This window comes from Notolepis coatsorum (assembly GCF_963971535.1).
Source record: "Notolepis coatsorum genome assembly, chromosome: 3".
Taxonomy (NCBI): Eukaryota; Metazoa; Chordata; class Actinopteri; order Aulopiformes; family Paralepididae; genus Notolepis; species Notolepis coatsorum.
The window spans coordinates 107731602-107746335 of NC_140167.1; the positions used below are offsets into that span (position 1 = coordinate 107731602).

General features: G+C 41.7%; 1 pseudogene across 1 annotated transcript in view; it reads right to left on the reverse strand.

Annotated features, from left to right (window-relative positions):
* Positions 1-14734, reverse strand: part of LOC311225946 (ATP-binding cassette sub-family C member 4-like) — a 156913-nt pseudogene that overhangs the window by 50738 nt on the left and 91441 nt on the right. The window lies entirely within an intron of this gene.

Sequence of the window (14734 nt, forward strand, 5' to 3'; positions counted from 1 at the left end):
CCAGCTATCTATTGTTTGATAGTTTGCACCATTTAATCTAGCTGTAGAAAGCTCAATTGTTACAACATCAGCTAATAACTGTTTCCAGTGATTAAAGGGCAGAGAATGTGGAGCTTGCCATCAAAGTGCCAATTTTTTTTCTCAGCAGTACTTCCTGCCAAGCTAAAGAATCATCATCATTAAGGAGCAGTAATTTGGGACAACAGGGAATATGTTTTTGTAATACATGTTACTGTTAAAATAAATAACATGTTATTTTCACACTTGTTATTGTGTTATAAATGTTGATTGATTGATTGATTGATTGATTGATTGATTGAAAACGTTATTAACAGATTGCAGAATGGGTACAGTACAGTACAGCTCAATACACACAATTGTTAAGGGGATGCAGACCAGAGAAAGACGTTTGTCTTGTTTACATCAGGGCCCCCCATTTGTAATTCATAGTGACAACAGCATCTAAAACAATATATTTATATGTATATTTATATATTGGAAGAGTATATTTATGAGACAGTATATTTTGTACATTGTGACAACGTCAAATTTCTAACGTCACAGGCAACAACACAGACCGCTATTACCATAGTGTAACACACAGCAAGAATGTGAAACAAGTTACTATTATTAGTATTGGGTTAGAGTTGTTTGATTTACACTAACGTAATGTTAGATTGCTATCTGAGAAAGTTAAAATGCTAACGTAACGTGTGAGCTGGCTACAACATTTTCCAATGTGTAATCGGACGTCAAAACGGACTGCATATAAACGGCTGATGACTCATAACTTCCTATCACGTTTGAATAATGCTGTAAAGTTAAGTAAAAATGCATTTCAATAGTAATAGTAATGAATTGAGAGCTTACCGAATGCAGAGCTATCCAGTGTTGTGAACAGACGAGTAGCAATATTTACTTCCTGGTTCCAGGGCTTGAAGAATGCCATTGGGAGAAATCAAGTCACCTGACGTTGTAACGCGTTTTGATTGGTTCCGCAGCAACGCCCCTTTTCACAAACGTAGGTCGTTTTTTTCTTATCAACACATTAATTTCATAAAGATATGACCCAAAAACCGTTGCCAACAAACGGAAATGTGTTATTATAGTATATTATGTAGTTCATATTACAATAACATATACTCTGTAAAACCAGATCAATCATTTCATTAACGGAAGCCTCTAGAGACCTTCGGCCCACCGTCTACCTCTGGTGGTGAAATATAATGACAACCTACCTGTGTGACAACCATCCCCGTTCTCCCCTACCCGAAAGGCTGCCAGTTTGATCCCTAATGCTGTCTGTACTGTATTGCTAGCTCGCAACTGCAAGGTGGCTGGTATTATATCGAAAGTGTCCACCATCTCTGCCAAAGCACCCTTGAGCAAGACATTGAACCCCAAAATTGCTCCAGGGGCGATGCACTGTAGGCGACCCTGTGCTCTCAGCTCTGAGAAATGTATATGCGTGGGGGACTCTGTGTAGGTGTAACTAGGAGGGATATGTAGAAAGACACATTTCAATATTTCAATAGAGGCCTTGCACAGAATGTTTTTGTATTATGGGTTAACGATTAATGATTCACTCAGCTCAAGATGTAGTTCAATCGCCATACTGGGCTCACAATTAAGTTAAAAATTATATATATAGTCAGAAACTAGCGAAAATGCTGAATAACTACTGTGTGTAAACAAAACACACCAACACCTAATGTTAGCTACCCAGTACCACACACAACACTAGCCTGAAAGCCAGCACGCACAGGAAATACACACCTGTAGGCCTACATTCACCCACAATGTAGCCTTCACAGCTTAGAGACTGGAGGCACGGTTGTGTCCCTTTGGCCTTTTCAAAATAAAAGTATTGAAACTATATGATCGTCACAGTCCACAGTCCGTATCGTCCCATTATAGTATTGTGGTGTATCTTGTCACAATATATTATTACACCCCTATTTTGTAGTTCTCTTTCTTACAACATGGCTGCCTGTAATCATTGGTAACCACTTTTGAAGAAAGAATGGTCCTCATTCTCAAACATGTTCGTAAGTACCTTTGTAAATTATATTGGTCAAAAGTATGTACTAAGAAATTTACTAAAATCCTCCTCCGGATTCCTGAATGAGTTAAACGGTCTCCGTAAGTGGCCAAAATCATTGCAGTTGGGTTCCCATGAATAAAAAAATGTCACTCATTCTTAAACTGGAAGCACGTTCTCGTTAGGGATGGGCATGAGTAATCGATTAATCGATTACTCGTAGCTATGAGGAAAATCGATCTTAAATTATTAATAATTTTTATAACAAAAATTTGTTTCACATGTATGTGTAAGATTATAACTTTTTTTGTTGGTGTTGACAGAGTCACCTGGGGAGCAAAATAACTGGTCATGACAACGAGGTCCTCTTTAGCCTTAACTGGCGTGGTTTATTTCATATGTACATTTCCACCACGAGACCTGCTCTCCGTGAGAGCTAGAGTGAGAGAGACAGAGGGGGAGGGAACATTCCCTCTTATACCTGCTACCTGACATCAGCTGCTATAGCTGCGTCTCCTTATGCCTATAGCGCCCTCTTGTGGAACAGTTAAAAGTGCAGTTATATTCAATCATATTATTACTTACATTTAACTCTCCCACTTATGAATGACGTGTATACTGTACAACTTTTCCAAGAAAAAATACAGTTCAAAACATCAAAAGAACATGGCAGTCAATATTACATAACAGGCAATATTTTACACACCAAACATGACCCCTGCAAATTTTTTCAATTTCAGTTTGGAGACAGGCTTGGTCATAGCGTCTGCAACCATGTCGTCTGTAGGAAAGTAAATGAGTGTCATCCTTTCTTCTCTGATGACAGATCTAATGAAGTGATATTTTATATCCACATGTTTACACCTCTGTCGGCACACAGGGTTTCTGGCAAGTGCAATGGTTCCCTGGTTGTCTTCATAAACAACAGTTTTCTTTTATACATAGGTATCCATTCCTTCGAGCAGTTGTTCTAGATAAATACATTCCTGTATTGTCAAAGCTAGAGCCATATATTCGGCTTCACAAGTTGATAGTGCCACTGTGGGCTGTTTCTTTGTTTTCCATGAAACCAGTGAGCTGTCTGTACCCATACTCACACAATACCCTGTGGTACTTCTCCTGTCTGTGGCGTCTGCCGCGCAATCTGCATCACTATAGGCTTTAAGCCCTAAACCCTCGCTGCTCTTTCTGAAACAAAGCTGTTTATCTGCTGTGCCTTTGAGATAACGAAAAACATGTTTTGCTGTAATCCAGTGCTCTTCTGTGGGATCAGCAAAATGCTGTGATAATTTACTCACTACAAAACATAGGTCAGGGCGAGTACATGTTGTCAAATAAATGAGGCTACCTACAGCTTCTCTGTACATTTTTACATCTGTCAATTTCTGAGCATCCTCTTTGTAGTCTAGCTTTTGATCACATAGTTCTACATTCTTGCATGTCAAAACGATTCAGGATCTTTTCCACATATCTCTTCTGGGATATTTTTACACAACTGGCAGACTGTTCGAAGTCCATGCCTAGAAAATGTTTTAACCTACCTAGGTCTTTCATTTTGAATCTGGTGGAGAGCATACCTTTCACCTGCTCTAGGTTTCTAGTGTTGTCTGCTGCGATGATTAAATCATCCACCCAAATCACAATTATCACTTTTCCTGACTCTTTTGACTCCCTTGAGTAAACACAGGGGTCTACTGGGTTCTGTATGAAGTGATCTTCAATTAGACATGTATGAAGCATCTCGTTCCAATTTCGCCCAGACTGTTTCAGGCCGTAAATGGATTTTTCTAGCTTACACACTAGCTTCTCTCCTTTTTTCTCGTAACCTTCAGGTTGTTCCATATATATCTCTCTATCAATGGGTGCGTGCAGGTAGGCTGTCTTCACATCCATCTGGTGTAAAATCAAGTTGTCTTCAGCTGCCTTCTGCATCACTACCCGTACACTGGTCAGATTGGCTGTAGTGGAGAATGTCTCACTGTAGTCTATTCCTTCCCTCTGACTGTAGCCTTTAGCTACAAACCTGGCCTTGTACTTGTCGTGCCCTTCAATACCCTCCTTGATTGAGTACACCCATTTGCCTCCCACTGTCTGTCTACCCTCTGGTAACTTTGTTAGAGTAAAAGTATGATTGTCCTCTAGGGACCTCATCTCCTCATCCATTGCTCTCTCCCATTTTCCTGACTCAGGGGATATCATGGCCTCTTTAAAGGTCTGAGGTACACCACTCACTACTCTGTAGCAGTAATCTATGCTGGTAAGTGTACTGTCATCCTCGTCACTTTCTCTCTGGGCATAGTCTTTCAAATACTTTGGGGGTTTATGTTCCCGGGAGGGATATCTCCCACTGCATGAGGCACGTGACGTCACCCTAGGGTGCTTCTCGTCATCATCCTCTGGGGGTTGTTGACCGTCTGTCTGCATGTCTGTTCTCAGTACACTAGGCTGTGGTGTCTCTTTCCTCACACCCTACTCTGGAGTCCAGCTCTGGCTCCTGTGTCTGTGTCTCGTTCTCACATGTTGTCTTTGTGACAAACTTTACTATCCAGTGCTTTTGCACTTTCCCCTTACCGGGATAATAGACTAGAAAAGCGGGGCTGCCCTTGTCATGCCCTACAAAAAGTCATTTTTCACACCTGGACGTGAGCTTTCCTCTGTCCTGTTGGTAAGCATAACACACTGACCCAAACTTGTGCATCCTGGCTAGATCACACCTTTTTCCTGTCAGTGCCTGTGTGCTTGTTAAAACACTGATTTCTGGTGTAAGCGGCTTCTTGTACCGCATAATGCCATAGACTCTTAGATAAGTTACCATCTATTAGCTTACACCTAGCCATTTCGAAAAGAGTGCGTCCTTCCCTCTCTGCTATCCCGTTCTGGTGCGGGGAGTAAGGACAGGACGTCTCATGTCTGATCTTGTTCCTTCTCAGCAGTGACTGGAACTCTCTATTTGTAAACTCTGTTCAGTTATCGGACCTTAAGCATTTTATGCTGCCATACGGAGCTACATCTGCAAGGAATTTTTCTGTGGCCTGGAGTGTGTCACTCTTTGCTCTGAGAAAGTAAACAAACACTGCCCCTGTACATACATCTGTGTAAGACTGCACATATTTAAAGCCACCTATGGACTCATTATTTACTGGACCGGCTAGGTCTGTGTTAACTAGCTCAAGTGGTGTCTTTACCTTTTCCGTGGGACCTCTGTTCCTTGTTTGAGTGAACTTTCCCTTTATACACACATCACATTCTTTGTTAGGTCTATGCTTTTCACCATTAATGTGCATGCCTACTGTCACCGCCTGCAGCTTCAGTATATTCTCGTAATTACAATGACCCATGATCTCATGCCTGAATATCATGACTGACATTACACATATCATTTTCATTACATTCCGTTTGTAGATTTCATTCTTTCAGACATTCTCTTGTACACCTCAATGTTAAACCTCGTACCGTCAGGCTCCACAAGAACATCGTTACCTTCATTGAAGAACACTTTGGCACCGTTTGCAGTAGCAGATTTTACAGAGAATAGTTCTTGTGGGAGGGTATGTAGAGGGGGCGTTCTTCAACGTCACTGTACACCGACGTCCCTCACTGTCTATGAGGCATACTGTACCTGTGCGTCTCCTCTCCTTTCTTTGGACCTGCTGCTGCTGCGTTGACTGGCTGACGTATGCTGTCTGCGCCCCGAAGGTGAAGTCCTCTCTTCCCGCTGCTCTCCGGGCGTCGTCTCGACTCGCCTCACGTCCACCGCTGCCGCCATCTTGCACACAGCCGCCATCTTGTACGTGCGCGTACCGAGCGCTCTGTTCGCGCTTCTTTCTACACACTCTGTCCGCGTGTCCCGAAGTTCCACGGAAACTACTCCAAACGGTTTTTATGCACTTATCTTTTCGGTGACCCTTTTCTCCACATCGCCAACACGCCATCTCCGTCAGGGGTCCGGTCTTTTTCTTTGGCGCTGCCCGGACCTTCATTACCTTTTCTCCCGCCTCTTCGGCGACCGGGTCTGAGTCTTCTGAAGCCTCGAAGTTCCGCAGCTTGGCCTTGAACTCCCCCAGCGACATGTCCGCTGAACTGTGTGTCACCAACAGTGTGAATGGTTTATACATCTCCGGTAGTCCCCTCATAACCATCGCCATCATTAATCCATCGCTCGGTGCTTCTCCTGCACTCTTGAGCGCCGCGATGATCTGTTCCGCCCTGATGACGTATTCAGTCACAGTCTCTGTGTTAGCTTTCTTCAGCGCGGTCAAAGTTATATACAGGGATACAATCCGGGGCCTACCTCTGCCGATGTAGTGTTCTCTTAACACTTTTAGACTCTCTCTGCCTTTGTCCTTTGTGTCCCGGAATATCAGCCCCAAGCTCGTGTTGTCTAGGAGTGGTGCTAGCTCGCAGTATGCGTCAGCATTCAGCTTAGTATCCAGGGCTTGCGCGGCCTCCGTAAAAAATTTCTTTTTCAGCCCCACTCCGTGCATACAGCACAACATCCGCTCTTCCCAGAGCTCGTATTCTTCTGCCCTTCCGTTAAACGTGGGCCACTTGCTCCTGCCTCTGGTCGCCATCATTTGATTGTAGCTTAGCTTAGCTTTAGCGTCACGCGGTTCTCCCGCTGCTAAACTAGCCTAAACTTTTCAGCTAACTAGCTATCGTTATTTTGCTCTTCCGTGATCTGGGTCCATAACCTGTTGACAGAGTCACCTGGGGAGCAAAATAACTGGTCATGACAACGAGGTCCTCTTTAGCCTTAACTGGCGTGGTTTATTTCATATGTACATTTCCACCACGAGACCTGCTCTCCGTGAGAGCTAGAGTGAAGGAGAGAGAGGGGGAGGGAACATTCCCTTATACCTGCTACCTGACGTCAGCTGCTATAGCTGCGTCTCCTTACGCCTATAGCGCCCTCTTGTGGAACAGTTAAAGTGCAGTTATATTCAATCATATTATTACTTACATTTAACAGTTGGTTTCCTTAAACATATACGTGAATGAAAAAAAGTAAGTAAAAAAATATATATATTTTTATAAATTTTTTGAGTTTTTCCCCCGTTTTTGAGTAATACACGATCACTCGAGTAATAGTAGCATGCAATCAATCGATCTGGATTCTTCTTAAAAATGCCCATCCCTAGTTCTCGTACACCTGAATTTGCATACAGACACGCCTCACCAACCCCTTATAAGGCGAAGGAGGCGTGTGCAAAACTGCGAGAGGGTCAGCATTGCATCTGCGCCGTGCTGACCCATTCAACAGGTAGTGCGTAAGCGATTTGCAACTGATCTCAAAATGAGATTAGATTCAAATGTATTGTCATTATACAGCACAAGTACAATACAACATCCAACCAGAGTGCAAATGTAACAGTAAAGTGCAATAGTAACATACAATGCACAGGTGATTAAACTGGGTATAAAATATATAAATACTACCGAGTAATTGTGCATTTTATTTGGGCCAGGGTGGCCGCAAGCGCTTCCATCACCACCGCGAACCTCTCCAGGCTGTTGGCGACCATCTCCTGGCTGTTAGCGACCCTCTCCTGGCTGTTAAGGACCCTCTCCTGGCTGTCCAGCATCGCCTGGACCGTGTTGCCATGGGCACGGGCATGTGTGGCACCGCTGGTGGACGGGGGGCAGCGGTGTACTTGTGCTGTATGATGACAATACATTTGAATCTAATCAAATGTGCTGCCCCCAGTCTACAAGCGCTGCCCCCCTGTCCACCAGCGCTGCCACGTGTATTCTCTGACATATTACTGAAGTGATGTGTTTAGTTCTTGAGAGAAATTGTAAACTGTATCTAATAATAGTGACAACATCAAGTAAATCAAATCCATGTTTAAAGGCTTTATTCATCCTACATCCGTGCAATTAATCACTGTCGGACTTGGACAGAATTAAGTCTGTTGTCCGGGCAAGATGAGCAGTGGAATGTTGGACGGGGGCAGCGCTGGTGGGCGGGGGGGCAGCCCAACCGTCCACTAGCGGTGCCAAGCGTGCCTGTGCCCATGGCAACATGGTCCAGGCGATGCTGGACAGCCAGGAGAGGGTCGCTTACAACCAGGAGAGGACCATGGTGGTGATGGAAGCGCTTGTTGGAATGTTTCTTCACTGGCTCTTACAATACAATAAGCAATGTAAAAAAAGACAAATAAAACCAACAATAAATAATATCATGGAGAACAAGATGATATCTGGAATATTAATAGTCTAGTCCACCATAGCTACATCCACGCGACGGACATGGTTCGTTAAGTCATGACTCTATATGAAAAAACGTGATTGTTAACTCATTCACGGCCAACCACGATTATAGTCGGGTTATCTCGTCAACCGCTGAGCGCCAAAACCCGAGTATAGTCGGGTTTTCGATCTTTTATCGTTTTTTCTTTTATTCGATTTTAATATCCTATACACTCTCACGGACCTCAGTGTTACCATTGGAACTCATTCTGAGATGCCGACAGTGCAATACCAGCCAAATCCTGCTAGGTGGCAGTATCCTACCCTTTGAAACCTTATTTCACACTGTGTGTTACATCGTATATGGTCCGGGCGGAGAATTTAGACCAAGCCAAGTGAATCGCTTCATCCGAGCACTTTGGAACATGTTCAGCACACTCCATGCATATTTTGTGCCAGTTCATGTCAGGGACCCAATGGACATCAATACTGGAAATCGCGATCAGACAATTGGAATATTCTTTTTCGGATACCTCCTAGTAAAGGTAAGGACTATATGACATCAACACTACTTGATCCAACAATGATTTCACATTGATTGCAACGATCAGCGTAGTATGTAGTATAAAAGAAAATCCATTGCTGACGATCAGAGCATCAAAAAATGACCCCCCCCCCCCTTTGATGCATTCATGATGAAACATAATACCTATTACCGTATATAACTTTGATTTGGAAATAGTAACGTGTCCAGGCGAGCAACGCGAACGCCTTTAGTAAAATTCACATATCGCTCCATAACGCAGTTTCCAGGAATTAGCCAGGATCACTCTGAAACTATACAATATTCACCACGGGATAACACGTGAACGTATACATGAAAGAATTAACTATTTTTTTCATGTTGGACGAGGGATAGTTACTGTCAAATGAGCCATATTATTGTCTCCATAGCTATAATATAGAATATAGATATAGCCCTGCAAACATGGTGACGCACAGTGAAAATCCCTATCTTTTAAAGCGTGGCCCATTGACTACAAGGATGGATAAAATGGCTGGCGCTGAAAGTGTTAACGGATCAACTGAACATTTCACAAGTACAAACAATCTCTATTACACTGTGAAACATCTCTGGCCCAAGAGGAAGTCAACGAACTCGTAGTATGTTCCCTTAATATATTGACTAAATCATATGAAATGGTAAATGGACTGCATTTGTATATAGCTTTTATCCAAAACGCTTTCAAACACATTCACCCATTCACTCGCGGTGGAGGCATACATGCAAACCTCGTCAGGAGCAGTTAGGGGTTAAGTGTCTTGCTCAAGGACACTTCGACACACTGCTGGGAGGAGCCGGAATCAAACCAGGAACCTTCAGATTACCAAACGACCGCTGTACCTCCTGAGCCACTGTTGCCAAATATTAATTGTTCCCCTTGTCTTTTTGAGTCTACTTCAGAAATACAAACTGAAAATCCATTTAAAATGTGAAATAATTTGACCTCACGGCATCTGTGCCACTATCATGTTTGGTTACACGTATCCATGGAAACGATGACAAACGCAGCCATAAAGGTATAGTTTCCTTCCACAGAAAGACGCGGGTTACTTTTCTGATAACTACTGTATATCACAACATAACTCATTAATGTTCAGGAAATCTTAATATCTGGTGATTTGTGACTGTACAGTGTACTATGTATACATGCAATTGAAAGTTATTGCCGCAAAAATCTTTCTTTCAAACAAATTTGGTCAGTAACTTGTTACAGTTATAAGGTGCTTGGGGCAGACGTATTGTACAGATGTAGAAGCAGATCTGCATAGGATTGTGACTCAATTCCTCAAAAGGTTTAGGTTTTACAAGCTCCTAATGAATTCCATCCTTCTACGACTTGCATCACGAGTCGGCAGAACAATGGTTGACTTGGCAACACACAGCATATGTTTCTATGGATAATATCATATAAAAAAACATTGAATATGCACCCCAAATGCCACACACTCTCTATTAAGGAAAGGGCTGCTATTAAGAGGTCTTTTGTAAGGGATTTGTTAGGTTTACAAAACCCAGGACAATGCCTAAATGTTTCCTAGAAGCCTCTTAATAGAACTTTTGTTCTGCGAGATCATGGAACCTGTCCTCCACTGTGCGTTTGGGCCATCAGCCCAGAATAAGGACGATGAACCAGGGGCCAGGCAATGGCCTAGTGATGCCCACTTGGCATTTTTCCCATTGTGTGTGATGTCATGAACTCCCGGCTCTTGAGGAAACTGTGTGTGGGCGAGCCATGGGCCACTGCCACCTTTAGCCTTTATGCTAATGACCGGAGCTTTCCTCAATGGTTTATTAGCATTCCTGCGCTCTGCCATTGTCTAACCTCCACAGAATGGACGTGTCGCTAAAGAAACCTGCTGGTGAGGAGACTCAGTACAGGCCAAAGATACTGGATACAAGGAATGATGATGCAACGCAAAGCTGTGCGAATGGGATGAAAATGGAAAGGTTCCCGTCTCCTAAGTTCCTGTGCAATAGTTCCTTATCTCCTCTGCCTTTGTCTAACTACCACAAAATGGACGTGTCCCTAAGAAAAACCTGCTGGTGGCCAAAGATATTAACGAGTACGATGATGACAGTGATGGTGCATTATAAGCTGTGTGGCTGGTATGTAGACTGGTAACGTAAAAAAAAATAAAAATAAAAAAACATTGATACAAAGTAATCAAAGTAATCAGTAAAGTAATTAATCAGTAACTAATTACACTTCTGAGTAACTGCTCATTAGCATTGAGGCTATAGTGCTATTATATGGAGCCCTGCATTAGCTTACCACCTAGCAAAAGAACAATATCGGAGATTAAATGCTGGCTAACGTGCACATGATTGCTTAAACACAACATTCATTGTGCAACCATAAAGGAGCAGGTTGTGAAAAATACCTATATCTCCCATTGGTGTGGATGGAACCTACACCTGCTCTGTTCTGCTAAAGGTTTGCGTGTGTGCGTGTGCATGTGTGCGTGCATGCGTGTGTCTGTTTGTGTGGCAGCTTGTTTTCCTACGATTGTGTCCAAATTGTTGTTGTTGTTGTAGGGACACTGGTCGGTCCCCACAAATAAGGGAGCTATTTTAAGGTTAGGTTTTATGAATGAATAAATGAATGATCATAGCATTCATATAGTGCTTTTCTAGACACCCAAAGTGCGTTATGACGCTGATAGCGTCATAACGACTAAATGGAAAACGATTCTGTCACGGCGAATGTCTTAGTTGCTTAAACAATGTTGGATGATGTAATTGATGGGTCATGAGTCATTGTGGAACAAAATAAAAATCCCGCGGATTGATTGATTAATTTTTTTTATCTACTTTCAAGCAGCTGGGAGGTGCGCTGTTTTAAGTGAGCATGGCCTATTGAATTGATTGATTGATTGATTGCTAATTTTATTACTGTCCGCCTGGTTTCCAACTGGTTAAGTTTAGGCCCTCTTTCGAAGTTGGTTAAGGTTAGAGTTTGTCTTTAGAGCAGGGCGATGGACCACCAGCCCTGGTTCCAAACTCTAACCTTAACCAACTTCAAAAGAGGGCCTAAACTTAACCAGTTGGAAACAAGGCGGACAGTAATAAAATTAGCAATCAATCAATTCAATAACCCACGCTCACTTAAAACAGCGCACCTCCCAGCTGCTTCTATAGAAAGTAGGTTTAAAAAAAAATAATAAACGTATTTTTTCCTATAGGGCAAAGAAAACTTTTTTTTTATTTGTTTTACCTACTTTCTATAGAAGCATCTAAGAATGAAGTTCTATAGAAAGTAGGTTAAAAACTAAAGAAAAGTTGGATGTGTTAGTTGGTTGGATGTCTTAGTTGAAAGACAGTTGGATGTGTTAGTTTGTTGGATGTCTAGGTGAAAGACAGTTGGATGTGTTAGTTTGCTGGATGTCTTACTGAGAACCGTTGGATGCACTTCGGATCTGCTTCCACATGGAGGCAACTTCCCTTTTTTGGTGTTGTGGGAACTACTTTTTCTGGCGGATGGTTTTTTCAATAAATCTTCGATTAATGTGTGTTTATTGTATAGCAATAAGGTTGGATGAATGTGGCAGTTGTATAAAAGCATTACACCACTTGCAGTCGTGGTTTGTGAAAAATAAACCATGCCTAGGGGGGTCTAACGACCACCCCTAGGCATGGTTTATTTTTCACAAACCACTCCTGCGCGTGATGTAATGCTTAAATGCATATCCTCTGAGGAATGCCAAATCAAATTATTATTTGGACTTAGTCACTAGGTCTTATTCAGATCCCACACAATTTTGGAAGGCAATGAACAAGGCTACCATTTATTTACCTACACATGTCAAATTTTATTATTGCTTAATATCTCAACAGAAGGTGATCTGTTTAGCCTTTAATAAACAATGTGCTGATGCTGGTCATTTGTTTAATAATTGTACATAATGATGATCATGTGAGGCATGCCTCCGTTTTTCTTCCAGTCTGTCGCTACTAGTGCTGTTTTTGAAACATTGCAATCCATCGATACCAGGAAATTGACAGGAGAGGATAAACTTGGATCCTTCCTCAAGCTTGCTGCTCCATTAATTACAGAGCAAATAACACACATGTATTATTTCTTAGTCAAGTATAGTTCCTAGTACCTAGGAAACAGCTCATGTATCTCTATTACATAAAGGTGGAGATAGAAGTAGCCTAAATAACTATAGACCAATCTCCAAACTGTCCTGTCTAGCCAAAATCCTGGAATCATTGGTAAATAACCAAGTCAAAGCATTTCTCTCAAAGCACTGTATTAAGACCTCACCAGTCTGGTTTTAGAGCTAAATATATTAGCCACTACTTTAGTTGTGAATGATATAGCATCCGCCCTAGTCAAAATAAAGAATTGTGTTACCCTATTTGTAGATCTGTCAAAAGCATTTGAAAGAGTTGTACCCTTCCTGCTGATTTGTCATACAGAACGTGTAAGTCGCTTTGGATAAATGCATCAGCTAAATGACTAAATGTAAATGTAAGTTGACCATTCTCTTTTACCTAGATTATACAAAATTGGTTTTGATGCAAATGCTTGTGGTTGGTTTCAGGGCTATTTGTCTGGGAGACTTGCAGATAACACTATTGTCTATTATATTGCTGACTGGACAACGAGCCATTGAGAACCTGCAACTCTCATTTAATGCTCTGATGCGCTTATTGGTCTTAAGCCTGTACTTAATGCAACTAATTGTTCTCTAGGGCTAGACATATTGTTTACAATAAACTGTATATATCCACTGTGAATGGGTCTGACATTGAGAGTTAACGTTACATAGTACAAATATCTTGGCATCTGGCTTGATGATACATTTACATTTAAATACCATATAGACAATATTGTTAGTAAACAAACAAATTGGGGTTTTGTACAGGAACATAACCAGCTTCCTGGTTAAAAAAATTAAGCAAAGTGAAGCAGTTTTTCTATCTACCTTGGATTATGGAGATATGATTTGTAGACATGCTTCTGTTCATAAGCCCTTGGATTCTGTATATCACTCAGCACTCAGATTTATCACAGGTGATAGTTACAGGACTCACCATTGTATCCTGTACAATAAGGTTTGGTGGTCCTCTCTGGCATCTATTTCTATATGAAGCCATTGGTGGAGATCTTCCCCCTTATATCACTTGGTCCTCTGGACCTTAACATACTCGCTCCAATTATTGGCTTACACCTCAACCTTACACTGAACTTGGGAAATCTACTTTTAGCCTCTGTGCCCCGGACGTAGAATGTCTTGCAATGTATTTAAAAACTCAATACATTAGTATCCTTTTAATCCGTTTAAATATTTAATGACCAACCATTTCACCCCAGTCTGTAGTTGTTTTTAATTGTTTTACTGATTGACTTTCTTGTTTTTTTGTATTTATTGTGTACTGTATTTCTCAACATCATCTGAAATGAGAGTTGAACTCTCAATGCTTTTCAAGACTAAATAAAGGCTGAATCAATCTCTATGGATGTAATTCTCGGTCCTGCCAGTTAGTCTCTTCACAATAAAGGTTCTGGGTAGCATACAATTCTTGGATATACCAAATGATATGTATAATTTCATACTGATGAATAACAAGTAATTATCTGTTCAAACTTGTAGTTAAATATCCGATGATGAATGTATTGGCTGTAATAGAACTATCAAGAGTTCTAATATCTGAGAACTCTGAGCTTCCCAGAACTTATTGTGAAGATGCAAAATGGCAGTAAGTGCCCAGAGCAGTTGATGTTTTAAAGGAGATGTTTTTGTTAGGGTTTGAAACCGACCTCAACAGCACGGCACAGACAGGTAGTTCAGAGTTAGCCAAACACTAGGGCGTATTTATTTACAGAATCAAAAAGAGTCAAGTAACAGTTCTGAACAACAAAAAAGGAGACTGCCTTCGGCAGAGTTATCTGCGGCTCTGCAGATCCTCTCGGTGTTAGAGGTGGGGAATCG